The sequence below is a fragment of the Mesoplodon densirostris genome, chromosome 12 (genome assembly GCF_025265405.1).
Source record: "Mesoplodon densirostris isolate mMesDen1 chromosome 12, mMesDen1 primary haplotype, whole genome shotgun sequence".
Classification (NCBI taxonomy): Eukaryota; Metazoa; Chordata; class Mammalia; order Artiodactyla; family Ziphiidae; genus Mesoplodon; species Mesoplodon densirostris.
In genome coordinates, this window is record NC_082672.1 from 27,482,990 (window position 1) to 27,506,621 (window position 23,632).

The 23,632-nt window shown below is 38.3% G+C and overlaps 1 protein-coding gene across 2 annotated transcripts in view; it reads left to right on the plus strand.

Annotated features, from left to right (window-relative positions):
• The window catches only part of MAP3K5 (mitogen-activated protein kinase kinase kinase 5), a 223,029-nt gene that overhangs the window by 45,118 nt on the left and 154,279 nt on the right, over nucleotides 1-23,632 (plus strand). The gene's annotated exons all lie outside the window — the stretch shown is intronic.

The window sequence follows — 23,632 nt, forward strand, 5'->3', positions numbered from 1 at the left end:
GTGGAACTAGAAACAAAAAGTAGAAATTTAAGCAGATTTTGCACTTAGACAAATTTTAAAATAGAATTTGAATATTCCAGCAACAGTGGAGTGCATTTCTTCCAACTACATGTGTGGAGTAAGCTGACCATCCTTGGAGTACAGAGGGTGCTCAAGCCTAGGTCTCTGGGAGTACTGACGGGTCCTGTGGGGGAGATAACCGGGTGATTTCTGCAAATTTTTCTCATCTTCATTTTTTGTTGTTGCAAAAAAGAAAGAATATTATCGTGCATTCTTAAATTCTTTCTTTATTTTCCTTTCTTAAACAGTGATTATACATAGATTTTGCCTTTCTTTCTTGGGCATTAGAACCCTGTCTGGCTTTCTCTGTATGGATGGGCCACAGCTTCCTACTAGGATGGTTTTCAGGATGCAAACTACTTTCAGTGTTACATCTAGTATTCTTTCTATGATGTTCAGTGCTTCACTGGTCATTTTAGTCTAAGATCATGGGGCCAGTATCTTCAGGCAACAGTAGTTGGAAACTCCTACATCTCTAAATTACAATTAATGTTGTAACTAACAGTTCATAGTCAGATATCTTATTACAGTTTAGATTAAGTTCTCCTATGTGTATCCTTTTTCACAGACCTAAAAATGAACATGCTTTTATTTTTCTGGCCACTCAGAATTTTATGTTTTTCCATTTGATTCCCTTATGCCAAGTCTTTTATAACTTAGACCTAGGGAAATCTTATTAATTTTAATGTTAGGCCATAAACCTGCTGTATGTACTGTGACAGGTATTTGCTTTATTGAAGAAGTCAAGAATTTTAGATACTAAGTCTAAATTTTATTGGGATTTTATTGGGATACCAATTGAGCTTTGGTGGAGGTATAGAAAATGATACAGATGAGGGTTTTTTTTTGAAATCAGTAACATTTCACTGTTATCTTCCTCTTTCTTTTAAAAAAATTAAAAAAAATTTTTTTTGAACAGGTAATATATTTACAGAGTTTAAAAGGTACAAAAGTATGTACACTGAAGGGTCACCCTCCTACCATTGTTTCACTGCCACCTAATTATTCTCTCCAGATTCAACAACGATATCAATTTCTTCTGTATCCTATAGATACATTTGTTATTAGATAGCAAGGAAATGCATGTCTTTTTTATAGGAAGTGATAACACACTTCACTTTTCTGCATCTTGTTTTTTGTTTGTTTACTTAATATATTTTGGAGATAAAAATAATCTAGATATTAAATCATGTTAAGCATCTATGATTCTCTAAAATGTGTCTGGAACCTATTTGTATCTTTCCATTGTTACTGCTATATCCCTAGTTGTAATAACATCTTCTTCTCATACCTGGACAAGTACCTCCTGGCTTATTTCTCTGCTTCTTACTTGTCCTGTTTCCAGGCTGTGCTCACTACAGCAGCTGGCTGATCCTCTACAGCTTAAGTCCCAAAAGCCAACTTCCCAGAATCAATCCAGGTTTTGACGAGAAGAAAACTTTAGAGATCAAACTGATTTCAATTTATTAACTTGAAATGTGACTAAGACATCCCTGGATCACACTGACTGTACTCGAAATTGTCTAGATTAAATTATCTGCCTCAAAAAAGAACAGATAATACATGCCTTCGTTGAAAATATTGCAAAGTAGCACACAGATTTCACCCCCTTCTTGTGTATGTGTGTGCGCGCGCACACGCGCCCTTTTTCTCTGTGTGTAGCTGGAAGGTGTTGAGGTAGCAATCAATAGAAACATGCAGAATACCTGCAGAGAAACAGATGGAAGCAATGGCAGGAGACAAGCTCATGAATTAAAGGGATTTTATTTTCAAAGTCCACCTTGTGAATAGGGTGTTGTGATTTTCATGGTCAGGAGTGTAGGTGTGCTGGGGGTCATGGCCTGTCTGTACTCCCAGCTCAGAGAAGGGAAAGTTAGCAGCTGGGAGAGTTACCAGCATCTTCCCTCCCTCCCCATAGCAGCCAGAAGAGAGCTGGCTGACCTTTGATTTAATGCTTTGTGTGCCCAGATAAAACCTCTTTTCTAGGCCACATCAGTGTTATTTCATTACTGAAAAGTGTGTTCATGTGTTGAGGGTGGGAAGTTGAAAATGCAAGGAAACTTGTTTTCTTCCCCCAAATTTGTATATTGGTGGAATACATGAGTATAATTATGTTTAGCCCATTTTTAATAATTTGATACAGGAAAAGGGAAAAGTAGTCATTATTCAACTAGTTGAAAGGAACTTTTCCAAACAGGATACATAACAGATGCAAATGCACCAATTAAAATTAAATTGCTCAAAAAAATAAAAATATTGAATAACTGCCAAGTGTATGCCAGCTGCTGCCCTGTCAGCATTCTGAACAGGAAAAATTGAGTTCCATCCAAACACAGCTTACCGAGGTCTTCATTATAAGAGCCGTTTATTTTCATTAGTATGCAAATGAATATTTGTTGGCAACATTTCTAAGGAGCACAGTAATGGGTCAAAATGCTGAAATAAGCAGCCTGTGCTTTGCTTCTAGGCAGGTTGCATGGTTGATGGATGAGTGAGCATCTTTAAATCAGCTTCCAAATTGGTGGCTCTGAGCCCTGCTGAAAATTAGAATCACCTGATTCTAAAAATCCTGATGCCCACGCCACACCCCACAGCGAGTAAATCGGGATCTTTGGAGCGAGTTCTCAGGCTGTTTTTCGAAGCTCCTAGGTGATAACAACCTGCAGCCAAGGCTGTGACTCATCTTGAAATGACTCCGTCTTGTAGCTGCCCTGCATCTGGCTAGGACTCCCAGGTGTGGGGTTGGTGAGGGCTGTGCAGGGTGTGAATGCCAGTGCACATCGGTGCAGATGGGGTCGAAGGGATCCGCTTTCTGCTACCGGAGTGGAGTAGCCGATTCCACACTCTGGTGGCAGGGAACTAGATCCGCCTTCCAGTACGATCTCAGGATGTGTGGGGGCTCCTGCGAAAGGAGCCCTCTTTATAAAATCTGATGTCATGAACACAGCCTTTTTGGGGCAGGGGAGAGGGATCTAGGATTCTTTTTTAAAAAAAATAGACTTTATTTTGAAGAGCTGTTTTAGATTCACAGCAAAATAGAGCAAGAAGTACAGAGATTTCCCATAGACCCCCTGCTTCCCACAGAAGCATAACTCCCGCCCTCCCCCCAATCAAAGTCCCCCGCCAGAGTAGTACATTTGTTACCATTGCTGAACCTACACTGACACATCATCAAAGTCCATTAGGGTTCACTCTTGGTATTGTACATTCTGTGGGTTTTGAGAGAAGTTTAACGACATGTATCCACTATTATAGTATCATGCAGAGTAGTTTCAGTGCCTGACAATCCTCTGTGTTCTGACTGTTCATCCCTCTCTCCTCGCTAACCCCTGGCAAACACTGACCCTTTTACTGTCTCCTAAATTTTGCTATTTCCAGAATGTCATATAGTTGGAGTCTTACAGTATATAGCCTTTTCAAATTGTCTTTATTTCACTAGTAATATGCACTTAAAGTCCCTCCATATCTTTCAATGGCTCGATAGCTCATTTCTTTTTAATGCTGAATAATATTCCATTGTCTGGATGTACTGTCGTTTACTTATTCACCTACTGAAAGACATCTTGGTTGCTTCCAAGTTTTGGCAGTTATGAATAAAGCTGCTATAAACATCCATGTACAGTTTTTTGTGTGACAAGTTTTCAGCGTTTTGGGGTAAATACTAAGCACGATTGCTGGATCATATCGCTAGAATATCTTTAATTTTCTATGAAACTGTGGAACTTCTTCCAAAGCGACTGTACCAGTTTGCATTTTCACTAGCAGTGAATTAGAGTTCCTGTTGCTCTAAATCCTCACCAGCATTTGGTGCTATCAGTGTTTTGAAGTTTAGCCATTCGAATGGGTGTGAAATGGAATCTCATTGTTGTTGGGGTTTTTTGTTTGTTTGTTTTTAATTATTTTTTATTGAAATGTCGTTCATTTACAATGTTCTGTTAGTTTCAGGTATACAGCAAAGTGATTCAGAGATATATATATATGTTCTTTTTCAGATTCTTTTCCCTTATGGGTTATTACAAAATATTGAGCAGAGTTCCCTGTGCTCTACAGTAGGTCCTTGTTGCTTATCTATTTTATATATAGTAGTGTGTGTGTGTGTTAATCACAAACTCCTAATTTATTCCTCCTCCTCCCTTTCCCCTTTGGTAACTGTAAGTTTGTTTTCTGTGTCTGTGAGTCTATTTCTATTTTGTATGTAAGTTAATCTGTATCATTTTTTCTAGATTCCATATATAAGTGATATCATATGATATTTGTCATTCTCTGTCTGGCTTACTTGATTTAGTATGATAATCTCTAGGTCCGTCCATGTTGCTGCAAATGGCATTATTTCATTCTTTTTATGGCTGACCAGTATTCCACTGTGTATATATACCACATCTTTATCCATTCATCTGTTGATGGACATTCAGGTTGTTTCCATGTCTTGGCTATTGTAAATAGTGCTGCAGTGAACACTGGGGTGCATGTACCTTTTCAAAATATGGTTTTCTCCAGATATATGCCCAGGAGTGGGATTTCTGGATCATACTGTAGCTCTATTTTTAGTTTGTAAAGGAACCTCTATACTGTTCTCCATGGTGGCTGCACCAATTTACATTCCCACCAACAGTGCAAGAGGGTTCCTTTTTCTCTACACCCTCTCCAGGATTTATTATTTGTAGACTTTTGGATGATGGCCATTCGGACTGGTGTGAGGTGATACCTCATTGAAGTTTTGATTTGCATTTCTCTAATAATTAGTGATGTTGAACATCTCTTCTTATGTCTTTTGGCCATCTGTATGTCTCCTTTGGAGAAATGTCTATTTAGATCTTCTGCCCATTTTTTGATTGGGTTGTGTTTTTTTTTTTTTTTTTCTTGATGTTGAGCTGTATGATCTTCTTCTATATTTTGGACATTAATTCCTTGTTGGTTGCATCATTTGTAAATATTTTCTTCCATTCTATAGGTTGTCTTTTCATTTTGTTTATGGTTTCCTTTGCTGTGCAAAGGCTTTTAAGTTTAGTTAGGTCCCATTTGTTTATAAGAGATGGATCCAAAAAGATATTGCTGCAATTTATTTCAAAGAGTGTTCTGCCTATGTTTTCCTCTAGGAGTTTTATAGTATCCGGTCTTACATTTAGGTTTTTAATCCAGTTTGAGTTTATTTTTGTGTGTGGTGTTAGAGAATGTTCTAATTTCATTCTTTTACATGTAACTCTCCAGTTTTCCCAGCACCATTTATTGAAGAGACTTTTCTCCATTGTATATTCTTGCCTCCTTTGTTGCAGATTAATTGACCAATTGTGTGTGGGTCATTGTTGTTTTAATTTGCATTTCTCCCTGATGACATATGCTATTGAGCGTTTTTTCATATGCTTACATACCACATACCATCTATATGTCTTCCTTGGGTGAGGTGTGTATTCAGGTCTTTTGCCTGTTTTTAAATCTGGCTGTTCTCTTTCTTATTCTTAAGTGTTCTTTGTATATTTGGGGTAACAATCCTTTATCAGAATTTCTTTTACAGATCTTTTTCCCCAGTTTACGGTTTGTCTTCTCATTCTCTTAACCGTGTCTTTCTCAGAGCAGAAGTTTTTTTTATTTTAATAAAATCCATCTTATTAATTATTTCTTTTACGGATCATGCCTTTGGTGTAACTAAAAAGACATTGCCATATTCAAGGTCATCTAGAGTTTCTCCTATGTTATCTTCTAGAAGTTTTATACTTTTACATTTAGGCCTGTGATCCATTTTGAGTTAACTTTTTTTTTTTTTTTTGAGTTAACTTTGTGTGTCTAGATTCATTTTTTTTCATGCGAATGTCCAGTTGTTCCAGCACTGTTTGTTGAAAGGCTATCTTTGCTCCATTGTATTGCTTTTGCTTCTTTGTCAAAGATCAGTTGACTATATGTGAGTCTATTTCTGAGTTCTCTGTTCTGTTTTATTGATCTGTTTGTATATTCTCTCACCAATACCACATTGTCTTGATTACTGTAGCTTTATAGTAAGTCTTAAAGTCTCGTAGTGTCAGCCCTCCAACTTTGTTCTTCTCCTTTAATATTGTGTTGGCTGTTCTGGGTCTTTTGCCTCTCCATATAGAATCAGGTTTTGTTATCTTTACAAAATAACTTGTCAGGATTTTGATTGGGATTCCATTGGATCTGTAGATCAACTTAGAAAGAACTGACATCTTGACAATATTGAGTTTTCCTGTCCATAAACTTGGAATGGAATATCTCTGTATTCATTTAGTTCTTTGTTGATTTTCATCAGAGATTTGTAGTTTTCCTCATGTAGATCTTTTACATATTTTGTTAGATTTATATGTAAGTATTTCATTTGTAGGGTCCTTATATAAATGGCATTTTCTTTTTAATTTCAAATTCCATGTGTTTGTTGCTGGTATATAGGAAAGTGATTGACTTTTGTATATTAACCGTGAATCCTGAAACCTTGCTATAATCACTTGTAAGTTCTAGTCGTTTTTTTGTTGATTCTTTGAGATTTTCACATAGATAATTGTCATCTGCAAAGACAGTTTAATTTCTTCCTTCCCAATAGTATACCTTTTATTTCCTTTTTTTTTTTTTTTTTTTTTTTGTCTTTTTGCATTAGCTGGGACTTCTAGCACAGTGTTAAAAAGGAATGATGAAGGGGGTGCATTCTTCCCCAATTCCTGATCTTAGCGGGAAAATTTCAAGTTTCTCACCATTAAGTACTGTTAACTTTAGTGGGGGCTTTTTGTACATGTTTGAACACAGGCTTTTAGTATCTTGATTCAACAGCAAATTGTGAACATGAAACTCAAGCTTTCCTAAATGTAAACTTAGCAATTAGAAGTGGTTATGATTGGAGCATTATATGTAGAATAATTGCAGTTTTGCCCTCATACCATATGGGTGTGTGTACGTATGTATGTGTGTGTACGTGTAATAATTGTATAGGGAAAAGCCAAGAAAGAAATACACCAAAACGCTTAATATCTCTATGTGATAAGTTTTAACCATAGATCATTTTAATATGCATAATATTTTACGTCTTTAATGCTGAGGACTAGATACACTATATTTCTGAGAGTTGACAACATTTAAATTTATATCATTTACCTGTATATAGTTTTATTGTTTGATAAATTTAGTAAAGAGAGTCACATTGATGGGGTCATGTTGATAGTTTGTTTAGCTTTAACCAAGACAGTCTTATTGATAGAAAAGCACGTGTACATATTTAATGAGATATGATGACAGTTACTGGGAATTCAACATGAAGAAGTAAATAGTGGCTCCAGAAGTGAAAAACATTTACCATTTTAATTTAACCCACATTTCTAAGAAAAGGAAAAAATGTAGCTCTTCTTCAGAGGGATAGGCTCCAAATAAACGGCAGAAAATTGCTCCTTTGTTATTGAGCCCTCAAGCTCCCTTTCACAAGACTGGTTTGTTTATGATAATAGGTACAAAAGGAAGATCTGCAGTTTAAGAAAATAATTTGTGTCATACTTTTTCTAAAAGTAAGCTAACATAAAAATAATTCAGGAATCATAGTCAAAATAGCATCTGGGTTAATTGTGGTATGATTATGGATGGTGGAATTTCAGGTAATTTTTCTGGGTTTTTTTTTCAGTATCTCAGTCATGCTCTGAAAGAAATCACATGGGAGTAGAAATAGCTGGGGAGAATATAGTCTTTCAGATCTGGCTGCCTGGTTTAAACCAGTTCCCAAAAGGCCATTTGGGACTTTTAGTCCCAGACTCAGGGGACACGTGTTCTGTTGTAAAACCAGCTCTGGCTTGTTGAGTCTAAAAGAAACTTGAACCTGACTTGTGTATTTTCAGTAGAAATGGTAAGTAAACAGCAGAAAGACGAGAGGACAAATATAAGCTCTTGGAGGAAGATGCAGATTCCAAAAAAGGAAAACCAAGATTAAAGTGAAAGAGGGGCCAGGTACAAAGAGGGAAACACACACACACACACACACACATGCATGAGTGCAGACAAGGACCAAAGAAAAGGTGACAAATCCCAGCAAAATGAAATGCATTTCATTGGGAGGAGCAAGAGGCTGAGTTGGAAAGCTGTCTGATTCTACTCCATGCCATTTACACAGTTTCCCCTATTACCTTGGTCTGGGAGATTTGGAAAAGCAGCTATGTCCAAAAGTAATTTGAAGAACATCCAGGTCTGAGGTCTTTGTCTAGTGAAAGACCCAGGGCCAAGCTTAATGGGGTGGGGGGGGGCAGTTCTTACTGAGGTTTTTGACAGCTGCAGCAGGCCCCCTGCTGCCATGGCCTATGGAAGGGGACAACACGGTGGAACAGGAACTGCCCCATTGCTCAGGGTGAGAGGGAAGGGTGCTGTACTAGAAATTACAGCGGGACAGAAGGCCTCATCTGGGATTGTTGGAAGCAAAACAGGATATGTGTTCGGCTGGCCATTCCAGCACCTTCTGGGGGCCTTGCAATTATTTGCCCTCGTCTGCCTCCTTCAAACCCCAAAATACTAACCACAACTGTTGGTTGTTTCCATATGGTCTAGGGCCTCTCTTGAAGATGTTGTTTAGCTAGAGACTTTGTCAAGGCAGCAAGAGTCTGTTGAGGGGAATGAAACTAACTTTATGGATTTTATACGCCCTGTTTATCAAACAGGAAAAGTACAGGAACCTATTTATAAATTGTGGACAGTTCTCCGTGGTGGAAATAAGGTGTGAAGGTACCTCCCAATCCATGGCCCGCTCTCTAATAATGGCTAATAGGCATTGAGGGCTCATTGTTGTTCAGCCCTTTCTATGACAGGGACTGTTGTTCTTATTTGACAGATGAGGAAACCGCTGCGGGAAGGTGGGTTTCCAGCGTAGGGCTACACCGATGAAGCGCAGACTCGGGCAGCCTGACCCCAGCCAGGTACGCCCCGCCCCCACCTGGCAGGAGGGACACCTGGCTGTTTGTAATACCTGGTCAGTACTGACTACTGATAGGCCACATTTATTTTGATCTCCCTTTATTTCTGCATCTCCTTCAGATCCCATCACTTGGTCAGGGGAGCCCCATCAACTAACTAGCTCTCTCTGTTGTACCTTTCCAAACGCCCTCTGTTTTACCATTTGCATTTGTTTTTGTATGATTATTTGATTTTCTGTCCCCCCACTAGAACATAAGCTTTCTGAAGACAGGAACTCTGCATGTGTGTGTGTGTGTGTGTGTGTGTGTGTGTGTGTGTCTGACTTTTGTATCCCTGGGCCTGGCATGTAGCAGGGATGGGTTGAACTGATGGCTGAACTGGTACCTGGTGTGTTGGAGCTGACGTGGCTACAGGTTACTCTGAGTCCAATAGCAGCTGCTCCAAGGAGACATGCATGTGCTGCCTGAACTCTACTCACTGTAATTTCAGTTCTTTAGCTCTTTCTGTTTCTGGTTGTTAATATACACATAGAAACAAACGCTGAGAATTCGGGAGATATATAGCTGTCCTTGAAGCAAAGTAACTGTGTTAATGCCTTTAGCAAATACACATTTTGTGTCCCCCACTGCCTCAGAATACTCTCCATGGCTGTGGTGATGTTTGGTAAACATCTCTTTCAGCCAGAGCACTAGCTGGAAGACTTTTTTCTCTTATTCAGAAGCCTTTCCTGTTGGTTGGTTTCTGTTTGTCTCTCCTGCGTCAGCAACGGGAATTAAAAGTTGTCTCCTTACCAGTGTTTTCTGTTCAGCAGATCCCTGGCTGTCGGATTGTGAGAAGAGAGAGCTCTGAAAAGGGAAGGGGGTGAAACTCACCTTGGACCAAGGAGTAGGGGAGACGGATAACATGGGCATCCCAGTGACACATGAGGGAAGGGGATGCACTTAGTAATGCAACTTAGAGTGTGTAAAGGCACAAGCAAAATGAAATCTCTCTCTTCCTAGTAAGAAAAAAGTTTTTACTGAAAAGAATTCCAGAAAAAAACACAAGACCCACAACATTTGTGCAATTTATTTTACTGTGTGTAAACTTCCTGCAGGAAGACCAGGCAGATGGAGCAATAAGCCTTTCCTTGGTCAGTGGGAGGTTGTGCCCACGTCCATTCTTAGGTGGTGGGGCAGTTCTTCTGGCGGAGAGAAACTCCTAAATTATTCAGTCACAGAGTAGCCAGAAATGGCCTTCCTTGCCAGCCTCTGTGTACTGAAATATTACCATTTCTCAAGGCTTACCTCAACGCTGTTGCCCCTACAGTGCCTTCCCTGAGACCCCCATCAGAATCAATCACTTCTCATTCAGTGCTCCCATGGAATATTTACATCTGTTTCATTTGGCCCTGGACTTCTGTAGCTCACATGCACTTGAAGGGCTGGTGCTGATTTCTTTGACATCTTCACAGTCCCTTGCACAGAACAGATAATAAATGCTTGTTAAAATAAACAAGTGTGGGCTTCCCTGGTGGCGCAGTGTTTGAGAGTCCGCCTGCCGATGCAGGGGACATGGGTTCGTGCCCCGGTCCGGGAAGATCCCACATGCCGTGGAGCAGCTAGGCCCGTGAGCCATGGCCGCTGAGCCTGCACGTCCGGAGCCTGTGCTCCGCAACGGGAGAGGCCGCAACAGTGAGAGGCCCGCATACCGCAAAAAAAAAAACAAAACAAAAAACAAAACAAGTGTGGAAGAAGAGGAAAGGGAGCATTTCCAGGGTGCTGTGATGACTGAGATTGAAGCAAGGTTAAGAAACCTGATCCTCCCATGCAGTGTGATAAGAAGCTCTTGGAAGGCTCTAAGGAGGGCATAACCTAATGGGTAATGCACGGAAGGGGGTTGCATGTCATCTCCTGCCCGGCCTATTGCTGTGTCTGTGGAACAGGTGTCTCCCATTTTCCCCATTGCAGAGCTGCTAAGGCGGTCTTTCCTTCCCTGTCTTCATCCTAGTGTGGCTGGCCTTTGAGGTGGACTGACAGCTCCTTTTCTCAGTGGCATTTTAATCTTCCCATGAATGTGTTGCATTAAAACAAACGAACTGTAACTCTCCTAGAGAATAAGTGAACTCCTGAAGATTGACAGATTTAACTTTAGTGAGAAGGCAAAAAAAGGACCCAGACTATATCGTTACAGTCAGTTAAGGTCAGCAACCTAAGTCTGACAGCAATAAAAGGATTATTTAACAATGAATAGTTTCAGTTCTACTCATTCTCTCTAATAGATCATCTTCCAGAAAGAAGTGTTTAAAAAAACCCAGAATGAATTGTTGTACTCTACTGAAATATCAACATGTAAGCTGTGGAGTGAAATCATTGGTGGCAGAATCATATTTACACATCTGTTGTGCGAACAGAATTACAGATACCCTTAAAAGAAGAACAAAGTAAATTTGAATAAAAATAGCGCACATTTTGACCAGATGCTGATTACTTATTAGGGGTTGGGAGTGACTTGGACAGCGTACAAAGAAAGTAAAAGCTTGGCGTCTTTTGGAGACGTGCAAGATGAATCCTGCTTTAGGGGGGTTTCCGCCTGTCTTCACTTTAAGAATCTGGAGCACCGTGGAGCTCCCCGGCACTCACCCACACTTCTTAGATCCAGTTGGGTTTATGAGTACAACAGACGACAGTCATATATGCAAGAAGTAAAAACCCTCTCAAACTGACCTGCTTACCGTGGTGAGTCACTATTTCTGCCAAACAAGTACTGTGCAAGCCGGGCTTCTTTCATTTTACTACCTGTGTTCTTTCTACAGCAGGAACAGTACAGTGTTTATTGCTTGCAATTAAATTTCATATTGTGTGAGGAATAACACTCTTTGATAAAGAATACATATGTTAAAAAAAAAAAGAAAAAGAATACATATGTTGTGTGGTCCCATACGCCAGCAGTTAGCTTTTTTTTTCCTTTTTGTAATATAGGATTAAATTACCATGCTCCTACCACAGGCTCTTATCACACTTAAAATAATTTCTTAATATCATCAATCATCCTGCCAGTTGTCAAGTTTTCTATGTGTCATGATTTTTTAACATTTATTTTAGTTAGAATCCAAATAGGGTCCCTACTTTGCAGTTGACAGTGTCCCTTAAGTCTCTTCTAATATGTAATTTTTCCTTCCAGCGCTCTCCCTCACCTCCTGTAATGTTTCTGTTGAGGAAATCAGGTCATTTTTCCTGTAGAATTTTCCATCATCTGAATTTTCTTGATTGTATCCCTGTGTTACACTCCTTTAATCACTATTGTTGTTTATGTAGATATAGCAAACATTTACTACAGCTATTTCCCTAGACAGAGTGAGAAAAATCTCCCCTTAATCAGAACAACCTTAAATGGGAATGACATTGCCACAGCCATTTTTGCTTTAGAACTACGTGAGATAATGTTCAGGTGCTCTCTGGCCACTGTCTGTTGTCTCTGTGTGAATAAGTTGAAAAGGTGTAAAGCAGTTAGGGAAGAGTATGTCACTCAGGATGCACATCTATGAGGAACAATTAGATTCTTTTTACAGAAATGATCACAAATGGACTCTTGTAACCTTACACAACTTAACGCCAGTGCCAGTTAATCCGGTTGGTAAGGATGATGCTTGTGTAAGTCTTACAGTGACAGAGGGCTACTCTGTGTGCTTGGGAAATTCACTGAAGCATAAATGCACACAGCTATGAAGAGTTAATTAAAATTAAATATGAGAGACCTAAAAAAAAATGCCATGCACCATAACCACCATAAAAACTAGAGTAAACTCTAAAAAAGCCTGTTCAAATTTTTCTGAATAGCTCTTTCAGTATCTAATGAAAATAGATTGGTTACTTAAGGACTGAAATTTAGTACATAAAAGGAGTTTATAGAGATCTAAATTTGTGATTATAGACCCTTAAACCCAGTATACCTTCAGGAACTAGAATAATTTCAAGGAGAAAAATAATTTTCAACGGTGACATAGACATTTTTGCCATCAAAACAGCCTCGTATTCCATTTCTGCATATAAGGTGCACCATGGCCCTGTCACATAAATAACTTTAGATTTAATTCTGACTCATACTTTTCTTATATAGCATACTCTTTATAGATCATTGTCCAAGTCTATTGTAATTGCCGTAACATTAAAAAATAAATTCTTAGATTATAAACTAGACCCTTTTTTGTACATGCTACGCAACTTTTTTTTTTTTTTTTTGCCATTCCCCGCGGCATGAGGAATCTTAGTTCCCCAGCCAGGGATTGAACCCGTGCCCCCTGCAGTGGAAGTGGGGATTCTGAGCCATTGGACTGCCAGGGAAGTCCCTAGACCCTTTTTTAACTTGGAAAGAGAGTTAATACTTTTTGATGTAGGACCTATTTGTATTTCTTTAATAAGCAAAATTGTAGGGGACTGCTATACCTGTGACCAGGAAATAACACTTTATGAAGTACTTGCTATTCACCAAAGATAAAAATTGTGATTTATCTACTTGTGCACTGCTAATGAAGGATTCACTTGAAGATTGAATCTGGTTAGATATTTACAGGGCTCCCTTAATGACACTTACTAAACCACCATCAAAATATTGTGTGCTTGAAATTCCTCTTTGATAGGAAGGAAGGATTCTTTATTAGCCCAGTCTGCCTTGTGACCAAGAATACTCATTTGTAAGATTGAGATTTTCATGTCTGGTTAAGGTTTTTGTCAGTAGCCAGTAAGCAGAATAAAATTGAACTCTATTCTTTGGCCTCCCTCTTTTCGTCAAATACTCCTTTATTACATCTTAGGCAGTAGAAGTAAGGAAAAAAATAGCTTTTGGTTCTTATAAGGCTTGGGTTCACATCTTGCTTCTGTAGCTGCAATAGTCGGCATTCTTACTATCACAAATGACATAAAGTTCTCCTGAAAAAGAAATGTACCGGGGTCATGACTTCCAAGAGCAGAGGTAGTGCCACCTTCTGGCATGTTTCCAGGGGTGTCCACAGGATGTAGGCTTGTTCTTGCCTTCCCTGGGCTGGGCTTTCCTCTCTGTTGGCCACCAGCACCCGAGCTCTGTCCTAAACAAGTCCTCACCTAAACTGAAGGATCTCAGCATTCTCCCTTCCACTTTATTATTTCCCAGTCTTTGTTTTGTACTACTTCCCTTTTTCTTAAAAGTATCCCTCCTTTTTTCCAAGTTGACTTTTCCCCTTCACCTTTGATCCCATCCCATCTGTCTTATCCAAAAATATAGAGACGGTCTCTACTAATTACTTCCCCCTCTTTAAAATCTTAATCTTTCTACTAACGTTCGAGCGCACCATCCTAAAACTAAACACCTTTAGCCCTTTCAAATCCCCTTCAGTTGTTTGATCTCTCAATGTCCTTATTGAATGCGAAAATCCCTCCTCTGGACCTTAGTGGGTGTTAATCCTCTTCCTTGCTGGAGAATGTCTGTGCTTGTTACCTCCATTTCTTAGCTCTTACTCAACACCTTTAGTTCTGCTGAGTTCACCTTCCTCATCATGTGGCTTCTTTATAAGCCTTGTGGTGGGCTGAAAAATGACCCTCACCCCTAGGCTTCAACATCTATGTCAAAACACAGGAACCAGTGCATGCTACTTTATTTGGAAAATTGGATTGCATATGTGATTAAATTAAGAGTTTTGAGATGAGATGATCCTGGATGGGCCATAAATGCCATCACAAGTGTCCTTATAAGAGAGAGGCAGAGGACACTTTGACACGACAGGCACACATACTACAAGCTGAGGAATGCTTAAAACCTCTAGGTTCTGGAAGAGGCAAGGAACACACTGTGCCCTAGAGCCTCTGAGGAAGCCTGATCCGGCCCTGCTGACACCTTGATTTTGAACTTCCAGCCTCCAGAACTGTGAAAGAATAAACTTCTGTTGTTTTAAGGGACCAAGTGTGTGGTAATTTGTTAAAATGGCCCCAGGAAACTAAATATAGCCCTCTTTTGATATTCTGGACAAAATTATGGACCAAAATGAACACGCCTGAGTAACCAGTACCTAGGTCAGGAAGCAGACCCTTACTAGCTCTCCAGAAGACCCCTGGAGCCCCTCTCAGCCATTGCCTCCCACCAAAGAATCTTCCATTTTGATTTTGAATATCACATTTATGAACCTAATATGAACGGGATCATAAAGTACCTACTTTTTTGTATCTGGATTCTTTATTTTAACAGTCTGTTTCTGAGATTCATCCATGTTGTCACATAGGGTGATAGATTTTAAAATTCTCATTGCTGTGTAGTATTCATTGTCTGTATATAGCACATGGTATTTCTCCTACTGTTGATGGTTTATAAATACTGCTGTTACGAACATTCATTACATGTCTTTTGGTGAACATCTATTTGTGTTCCTATTGGATATATAATGAAGAAAGGATGTCCTGAGTCAAAGATGCCTTCTCACTTCTTTCTACACTAAGTTGATAATCTCATCTACAATTCTACTTCAACTATCACCCATCATTCTGACTCTTAAATCGGTCAGTCTGATTCTCATCTTTCTGCTTAGATACAAAGTGACAGCTGTCAGACACACACACACACACACACACACACACACACAATGTTTAGTGTGTCCCAATCCAAAGTCAAGTTACTACCCAAAAAATGATTCTTCCTCTTGTCATTTATTATGTTAATGACAGGTCATCAATCTTAAACATTCAAGTTCAAAACAGACTCATTTTTAATTCTTTTTTTCATTATCCTGCATCCACCAAATTTCTAAAGCTTCCCTACCGTGATTTCCCCACCATGTTATCTCTATATTAGTTTAGGGGCACATGTCCCTTGAATGACTCCTTAACTTAACTGGTTTCCCACCTTCCAGTCTGTTTTGATACTCATCCATCCACAAATTCTATGTTTATCTTCAGAAAAATTTGATCCTGCTGCACCCCTTCTCAAAACTCATGGACATGGATGGATCACCACTGATTGTAAAGTCAAGCCAGAATTCTTTAGGTTGGCTTTCTATGCCTTCATAATTTGATTTCAACATCATTTCGATGAGTAATTATTCATCTGAGGCTTCATCAGGTGGTATTGAGTTATATATTTGCATTGTTTTCAATAACATGATAAATTGCTCAAAGGGCTTCCTATGAACATTTTTCGTAGTGGCTCCATATAATGATCATATATTGAGAGTTTGTGCCTAGTGCACAAGTAACCCTTACAACAGTTTTATGTGGTAAATGCCTGTGTTACTATCCTCGATTTACAGTTGAGGAAACCGAAACTCTAATGTCACACAGCCAGAAACCTAATTAGGATTCAGACACTGGAAGTCATGAAACAGCTTGCCTGCCTTTTGCATATTCATGACTCCTCTCAAGGCCACTGGAGGTGGGGAGGTTTCCTTTCCAGCTTTTCAGCTCTGTGGTGTGCTTTTCTGAGGCTGCATCTCCTCCTGGCCGAGAGCTGTGGTTCTAGTTCCTGCCACTCTGAGCTGGGCACCTCCTACAGATGTGTGCTCTTTCCCGCTTGCATTCTCTCAAGCTGGTGCATCGTGAACTGAACTCTTGCAGCTATTGCCCAGGCAAGGGGACTTTAGTTCTTACACCACCAATCTTATTTGGTTCTGCTCCCTCCTTTCTTCTTTCCATGTTTCTCTCCTTCCCCTTTCCCCCCTCTTTCTTTCTCTTTTGTTTCTTTTTCCTCTCTAGGCTTCTCCCCTTTTCTCTCCCCACACCCCCACCCCCACCCCCCTTTGGTAGGTGCAGTGGCTCTCAACATTTTTACAAGACCAACCTCTGGAAGTGCAAACCGTCCCTCTGATCACTTACCTCCCAGGCTTCTTTTCAGGTTAACCCCCCCCCCCCAATACCTCAGTATAATAAACATCAAACAAGCAAATTAGGGTTGGGGTGGGGAGATTGTATATATATTTACTTGAGCAATATATGAATAATTCATGCTTGAATCACTATGCATACATTTATTGGAGTTTAGGGATGACGAAATTGGGGGCCAAAATCTACTGTTGATACAAATATGTATCATTATACACAGTAGGGTTAACTAAATAACATACAAGAAAATAAAAGGGTGCTGATGAAACTAAATGAGTAGTAATTTAAAGCAGGAATTGCCAAACCATGACCAATTCAAAACAACGATGATGGATTATTCTTCTATCCTTCCTGAAAATCTCAGCAATTCTAGCTGTGCAATAGGAGTTTTGCAATTTCTCAACATTGTATCCCTGCCAGACTTTAGAAAACTTACTTAGAATCTTCAGGATACTCTCCTGGGGCACTACTTTTAGGCTATGAATAACATTTTAGTAATTTTCATATTGTAGATTAGTTGTAAACAGCCCTTATTCATTCATAAAAAAAATCAATGGAATGCAGGTTATGCTTCCCTTAAGAATTAGGAAGGGATGATCATTTGTGGGTTAGTGTCTGCTCTTTAGAGAATCTCTCTTGGTTCACCCATTAAGGATCCTATTGGGAATTGACATAGTTTTCTATTGCTGTTTTCTGTATTTCTCAACCAAGTCCCTGGTACCCTTCCTTTCCTTGGCTCCTTCCATAATGCCTTTGATGTGCCAGGGGTGCTGTTTGAGGTGCTCCACTTTCTGACTCCATTGCCAGCTGATGCCTCACCCACATAGGTTTCTGTCATCCATCCTACCAGAGAATGGCTCAGAATGTTTGCTGAATTAAACTGGAACTAATGGGTCATTGTGGGGATTAATCCATCATGACTGGATGTGTAGTTCTGTGTGATAACTTGGGAAGTTTCCAGTGATTATGAAACTTTAGAGCACCTTGTAGACTACAGAACAAGCTGAATCACTACTGGGCTCTTGCTTTGTCGTCAGCGATCCTGATGCTTAAGGAAAAAAACTGAATAGATGGAAATAAACATTCATGTCTTCCTTCAATGCTGCTTTTTACAAGCAGCAGCAGTAGCTCTTGTGAGATATTTAACTAACAGATATGATTTACCAAGGAAAAATTAAATAGAAAGTAATGCAGACCATGAACCACTGCCATTTGCTGACCAAAATGCAATTACGCACAACAGTCTTATGTGATTGTCCTAGAAATTTATTATGCTTTAATAAACTCCTGGCAAACCTAATTTGATGCTCCATTTAGCATTAATTGAATTGGAACAAGGAAAGAAACTACACCTTATATACAACTGTGAGAGATTTTAATGTCTTTGCCTATATTTTTAAATGACTGACTTAGCCTTAAATTTTGAAATGTGGCAATTTTACGCACAATATTACCACAAAAACTCAATTAGATGATTATTAAGTGCATTTACTCATGAAATACATTACAGGAGTATATGCATCAGTCCCCAAATCTATTTTTGCATTTCATTTTTGTTCTGGTCTTTGGAACCTCCATATCCTATAAGTGTAGTATGTGGCTCATTTAAGAATTAAGGGCATGGATTCTCCAGCCAGATTGCCTGGGTTTGAATCCTGGTGCTACCACTTTCAGACTGATTTTGGGCTGATTACTTATACCTTCTCTACCTCAATGTCCTGAGATAATAACATTACCTACCACAAAAGGGGTATTACGAAGATTAAGTGATTTAATATTTGAAAAGCACAGAATGTCTGACACGTTTAATTACTAAATACATGTTTATAAAATAAAGTGGGTAAACTGTACCCTATATAAGTAGGTTTCAAAAATGGTGGAGTATCAGGCATTTATTTAGTTTGTTTTAATTACATCATCTTATGCATTTTTAACATGTCTTAGGATGATTTCACAAGGAAAATAATTTTCACCTGTTTATTTCATTACTTTTGAGAAGATATGCATCCAAGTCAGAAGGTAGCCATAATAAGATAATATTTTCTTTAGTTGGATAATGAAATATTATTGTGTAAAAAAATGCTGTGTAACTACAAGTCCTAGCCAGTATAACAAGGCAGAACAAAATAACCAACCAGAAAACAAAAACCATGAAAGACATACAGATTGGAAAGGAAGAAAGAAAACCATTTCTAGTTACAGATGATATGATTGTCCATGTAGAAAATCCCAAAGCATGTACTGAAAAAAAAAAAAAAAAAAAGCAAGCTCCTTGAACTAATAAGTGAGTTTACTAAAGCTTCAGGATACAAGGTCAATATACAAAAATCAACCATTTTTATGTACTAACAATGAACAATTGGGATTTGCAATTTTAAAAAGAGTACCATCTACAATAGCACCCCCAAAATGAAACAGGTATAAATTTAACAAAATATGTGTAGGAACTATATGTTGAAAATTACAAAATACTGATGGACAAAGTAATCAAAGAAGACCTAAATAAGTGGAGAGATATGCCATATTCATGCACTGAAAGACTCAATGTGGTTAAGATGTCAGTTCTCCCCGAAATGATCTATAGTCATCATAATCCTAGTCAAATTCTGGGAGAATTTTTTGCAGCTATCAATGGATAGCTCTCAGCTACCAATTGATTCTAAAATTTATACAGAAAAGCAAATTGAAGAACTAAAATAGCTACAACAGTTTTGAAAACAGAAGAGTTGGAGGACTCACACTGCCTGATTCTAGTACCTACCATGAAGCTACAGTAGACAAAACAGTGTACATAGCACAGACGGTCCCCAACTTACAATAGTTCAATTTATGATTTTTGGACTTTATGATGGTACAAAAATGATACCCATTCAGTAGAAACCATAATTCAAAATTTTGAAGTTTGATCTTTTCCCGGGCTAGTGGTACAGTCCTCTGTTGTGATGCTGGGCAGTGGCAGCGAGCTGAAGCTCCCAGTCAGCCAGGCAATCAGGAGGTGAAACAACTGATACGCTTACAACCATTCTGTTTTCACGTTCGGTACACTATTCAATAAATTATATGAGATATTCAGCACTTTATTATAAAATAGGCTTTGTGTTAGATGATTTTGCCCAACTATAGGCTAATGTAACTGTTCTGAGCAAATTGAAGGTAGGCTAGGCTAAGCTATGATATTCGGTAGTTTAAGTGTATTAAATGTATTTCAATTTACAGTACTTTCAACTTATGGGCTTATCTGGACATAACCCCACTGTAAATTGAGGAACATCTGTATTGGCAAAAGGTAGACACATAGATCAATGGAATGGAATAGAAAATCCAAAACTTTTTGGAAGAGAAAATCAAAATGGATCATAAACTTAAATGTAAAATGTAAAAGCTATAAAACTTTTGGGAGAAAACAAAGGAGAAAACTTTTGTGACTTGGGTTAGGCAAAGAGTTTTTTGAGATACCACACCTAAAGCACAATCCACAATAGAAAAAAAATTTGATAAATTGGGCTTAAAGTTAAAAACTCCTGCTCTCCTAGGGCCTCCCTGGTGGCGCAAGTGGTTGAGAGTCCGCCTGCCGATGCAGGGGATACGGGTTCGTGCCCCGGTCTGGGAGGATCCCATATGCCGCGGAGCGGCTGGGCCCGTGAGCCATGGCCGCTGAGCCATGGCCGCTGAGCCTGCGCGTCCGGAGCCTGCGCGTCCGGAGCCTGTGCTCCGCAACGGGGGAGGCCACAACAGTGAGAGGCCCGCATACCGCAAAAAAATAATAATAAAAAAAAACTCCTGCTCTCCTAAAGGCACTTAACAGAATGAAGAGGTAAGTCACAAACTGGGAGAAAGTATTTGTAAATCACATATCTGACAAAGGAAACATATCCAGAAAATATAAAAACACACAAAACTCACAGTAAGAAAACAAACTCAACAATAAAAAAATGGGCACATGCTTTAACACTTTACAAAGCAGATGAAAGAGTAAATTTTCCTCTATGGAAATTAAGACCCTAAATGGGTCTGTTCCTGTTTAGATGTTTAGATCTAGTGAATATACCTTAGTTTGCTTTTACCATTTATTTTAAATGTCTCGTTTCTCTCTTAATCTGAAAGCCTTCTGCAGCATTTGTATTTTGTTTTAGCAACAAATTCCACGAGTCAGTTCTCTGGAAAGAACCCATTTCCCCCCTCTTGTCACTACTTTAACTTAGCATTTTTCTTTGTATATCTCTCATTTATTTTTCATCGGCAGCTGTTTTATTTGGTTTCTCTCAGCCGCACTGTATGCCTTCTCTTGATTTTAAAGCGGTGTCGCTGACTGTGAGTGGCTGACATCTGTGGGAGGAGCAAGCTGTGTGGGCGCAGGAGGCAGATGGGGCGTGTGGGTGGGATGCGGTGACTCAGTTTGTTCGGGTGTTGATTTTTGATGTGTAAATGGTAAGGACCCCCAAAGAAAGCTCTCCATTTGTATTAAAGAGCCCTGAAGTCATGGTTAGCCTTGAAAACATCTTTTGAAGCTCCTGTGACCTGTCCTCCCCTTTTATAACCTCACTCAATCTTCTATGTCTTTAGCCTCCATTTGTTCTGATTTATTTCTCCTTCACAGAATGCAGACTCTAATTTCACATTCATTAGATAAGGCCGACTGTCTCAAACAGCCTCTCAAGGGTCTGTGTCCCTTTTATAAAAGTGCTGCACTTTGGTTTTACGTTCAGTCACGGGGCTTCAATGTTCTTTGTGTATTTTGGTGGGTTCCTAAATTATAAAAGTAATCAATGTTCATAATAGAAATTGTGAAAGACATAGAAGGTATACAGAGGAAAAGGTAATTCATAATTCCATCACACAGCTATTATCACAGTTTACATTTTGGTATACAACTTTCCAAACCTTTTTTATTCATGTGAATATATACACATAGAATATATATAATAATCTATTCATTATAATATATATATTATATTTTAATGTATATGCTATACATTATAATGTATATATTTTAATATTTTTCCTTAATATAGCTTGAATTTACCCCAATATTAAATGTTCTTCTATAATATAGTTTTCAATGATTATATAATGTGCCATTAATTGAGTTTATCAGTGTGTGTGTGTGTATGTGTGTGTGTGTATGTGTTTTGCCATTTTTCTACTGATGGATATTTAGGCATTTTCCATTGTTACTGCAAAAATAATATTTCAGTGGATATACTTACAAGTAAATCTGCCACATGTCTAGGAATTTTCACAGGATAAATTCTTAGGAATGGAACTATTGAGTCAAAGAGTGTGCATAATTTTAAGGACTCAAGTCTCCTAAAATGTTTACACTTCCTCACAGCATGTAAGAGTATCATTTCTTTGCATCTCCATTGGGTATTTTGAAATATCTTAGGCCACTTGTTAGGGAAAAAACTTGACACTTTATTATTCATTTAATATGCATTTATTAGTGAGATGTAGAATATTTTTATATGTTTATTTACCATTTTAGTTATACTTTTGTGATTTTACCTGCCTGTGTCCATGGCCTAATTTTCTATTGTAATGTTCTTATTTGTCTTATTTGTTTTAAATTGACCAATCGAGATAACTTATAAAGATATTAACCTTTCATATGTCACATATTGCACATATTTTAAACAAATTAGCATCATCTGTTAAATTTGCAGTATGTTAACATTTTCATTTTAATTGTGAGTAGGCTCTGTTTAACTGTTACATTTTCCAGAAGCTTATTATGATTATAAAGGAAGCTCTTGGTTTTCATAATTTTGCATCTTGACACCTTACTAAATTGTATTATTACTCATAGCGGTTGTTTAATTGATTCTACTGGGTTTTTTTGGTTGGTAATTGTAACATCTGCAAGTAATGATAATTATGTATTTTATTTTATAGAATTATGTTTCCATACTTTGTGAAATCTTATTGCATTAGTTAGGATTTTCAGAAAGTGTACTAGTAGTGAGAATAGTTGACAGCCTTGTCTTTTTCCTGATATTCATGGGAATACCTATAAGCACAAAGTTGGCAGTTGTTATGAAATATATATTATTCTTCACTTTAAAGAAGTGCCCTTATATTTTCAGTTTGCTGTTATTTTTAATGAGAAATGGAAGTGGATTTTGAATTTTAGTTAAAGTATCAATACTTGGGGCATCTTTGGGAATGCTGATGATTTTTTTTCCATTGAGCCATCCTTGCATTCCCAAAATAAATTTTAAACCCATGGTCTAGTGGCCTTATAGTATAGTGCTTGGTGAATTTTGCTCAATTTTCTTTCATATTTTTGTCTGTATACATAAATGAGTTTGAGACTAATCTGAATTTTATTTTTGGGACATTGTCAAATTTTGGTATCAAGTTATGCCACCCTGGTGTTAGTCATCTATGAGCTTTGGAAGAACTTGTATCTGTGGTTATATTCTCCTTCTTAGTCATAATTTCTATACCTTTGATTTCTCTTTTTCTTGATTATACTTGCTAAGGACTTGCTAGATATTAATTATTATAAAATACAGCTCTGAATTGAGTCATCATCTTACCTATTTGCTTTTATAAATCTCATTTTACATTTATTACTTGCTTCTGTTTCCCATGGATCTGCTTCTGGAACGTTTGTTAACTTGTTTTCAGTGTTGAAATTTAACAGAGATATTAAGTCCTGCTTCCCACCATTGCAGACTCTCCTTAGTTTCCAGTAATTATATGACACCCTTCTTGTTTTAAAAGTGCAGTTTTGCTGCAGTTTGTAAAACCACTTCTGATAGAACTGCTAATTAAAAAGTCAGTGGTAAATGAAGAGGGAAAGTCCCTATCGTTTCCTCATTTCCTCTTTGAATACTAAGTAACTGAAACCGAAAAGTGCTTACTGGGCA